The 2,186-nt window shown below is 50.9% G+C and overlaps 1 protein-coding gene across 1 annotated transcript in view; it reads left to right on the forward strand.

Moving 5' to 3' along the window:
- Positions 1 to 2,186, forward strand: part of PEBP4 (phosphatidylethanolamine binding protein 4) — a 70,808-nt gene that overhangs the window by 1,589 nt on the left and 67,033 nt on the right. The window lies entirely within an intron of this gene.

Raw genomic sequence — 2,186 nt, forward strand, 5'->3', positions numbered from 1 at the left:
CCTACATTCACTTTTAAAACAATTAATTAAAAGTTTTTATATACTGTGACCATTTAATTAAGTGGCCAGAAGGTAGCAAAGAAATTAATTTATTTTTTTTCTGCTACACGTGGCCACTTAATCATTTAAATTTTTTTCTATTTGTGGCCTCCTAATGATTTGATTTTTTACTCCGTCATGGCTATTTTTACAAAAGGAATTAAATGGCCACAATGAAGGAAAAATAGGAATGAAGTGGCCACATGTGGAGAAAATTTTAATTAATTTTATTTCTACGTTGTGGCCACTGAATATTTATATTTTTTTCTACCTTTTGGCCATTTCAATTTTGTTTCCTCTATTTTGGCCACTTAATTTTTTTGGGTATTCTGACCACGGATTTTTCACTCCATTGCGGCCGTTTCATTTTTTACCCCAGCTCAGCCCCAAAAAAATTCAATTTAACATTTTTCCGCTGAGGATTTTATTTTTGCAATTTTTTAGTCGACTTTCCAAAGCCATCCCGCTCTCGGGCCGGGCTCTGGGCTCTCCTGCCGATGGATCCCGATGGAATTTGGGATCGGGGGGGGGGGGGGGGGGGATTCACTGGGAGCGCTGGGATTCACTGGGAGCGCCGGCATCTCCCGGGGGCTGTGCTGGGGGTGCCGCGGGCAGGGGGAGGGGACAATAACCGGGCTGACACGGGGATCTTTTGGGGGACACCCTGCGCCGTGCTGTGGTCCCAAAGCCGTCCCGGGATGCGGCGGCGTCTCGTAGCGTGCCCGAATCCCAGTGAAATCCTCGCTAGCACCCCAAAAAGCGCCATATCCCAATCATTTCCATAATTCCCATGGCCAGCTGCAGCCCTGGGAGCTGATAAGGGAGGTCTCAGCTCTGGTGGCATTACCTCGGAGCGGGAGCAATCCGTTTTTCCGGCTCTTCCGCGCCGTCTGGGAAGTCTCTTCCCCCTGCGGATCACATGGTTGGAAGTAGAACTTTTCCTTAAAGACGTCTGATTCTTCCAAAATAATCCCCCTTCTCGGCGGAGGCTGCAGCACACGGACCCATCCCCAGCTTTCCAGGAGTTTGAAGTTTCCTAGGAACGTGGGCAGTTGTTTTTCCTTTAATTTTAGTCCTGGAAAGCCAAACAGGGCCAGGAGAAGGGAAGGGACTCTCCGAGATGGTGCCGTGGGCTGTGGGAAGGATTCTGGGGACAAGAGCCAGACCCTTCCGGGCTGTGCCAGCGGGATGCGGGCTGTGCATCCCGGAATCCGCCCAGAGCAGGGAAGGGAATCCGCCCTGGAGGAGCTGGGGGGTGTCACCTGTTTATTTTGGGGTGGGATTCCAGCTGTGGCTCGGGGCGGGGGGGTGGCAGGTCCCCGGGGAGCCCCTGGCACGGCCGGCGGCTCCCGCTGGCATCGGGAATGGCTCCGCTGATGGATTTGGCAGCGTTTCCTTCCAAGACATCTCGGCACATCTTGCGCTGAGGCGGCATCTGAGGACACGGGGCCCTGCCGCTTCCCGGGCTTTGTGGTGGGATTCTCCTCTGGCCGTCCCCAAAACCGGCTCCACACAGCTGGGAATGACTCAGCTGCAGTATCCAAACTGGGAATTCATCTGGGGAAGGGGCTGGGTGGCCTTAAACCCATCACAGCCAGCTGGCTCTGAATTTCTTCAGGGTTTTTTTAAATAGGAATATACAATTTTGATAGGAATATACAATTTTCTTACTCCTGAACCTCTAAGGATGCTTTGGGATAATATTTTTCCCTCCTAAACTCACCCTAAATTGAGTGGGAACGAGAGCTGTGCCAGGGTTGGGGCGTGAGAGTTGTTTTTGTGCTTTATGGGGGTATTTCTAAACCCAGGAAATTTGATTATTCCTCATTTATTCCCAAGTGAGAGCGGGAAACTCTGGCAGAGCGAGGTTCTCTCCATCTCCCTGCGGTGCTCCAGTGGGATGCTCCGGCTCAGTGATCTGGGATGGGGTAGGCAGGGCTGGCTGAAGGGCTGGAGATGCTTTTCCCAGCCAAATCCGTGGCAGAAAATCTTGGGGTTTGAGGATGCAAACTTGTGTAGGAAGTGTCGGCTCTCTGTGGAACACTTTGTCTCTTCAAGAAAAACAACCACCAAAAAAGCCAAATGCGGAGTGTTTGTTTTTCTCTCCAGAAATATTTATCAGTTTTTCAAAGGTGGGGGGAAGGGGG

This window comes from Corvus brachyrhynchos, unplaced genomic scaffold (assembly GCF_000691975.1).
Source record: "Corvus brachyrhynchos isolate BGI_N302 unplaced genomic scaffold, ASM69197v1 scaffold150, whole genome shotgun sequence".
Classification (NCBI taxonomy): domain Eukaryota; kingdom Metazoa; phylum Chordata; class Aves; order Passeriformes; family Corvidae; genus Corvus; species Corvus brachyrhynchos.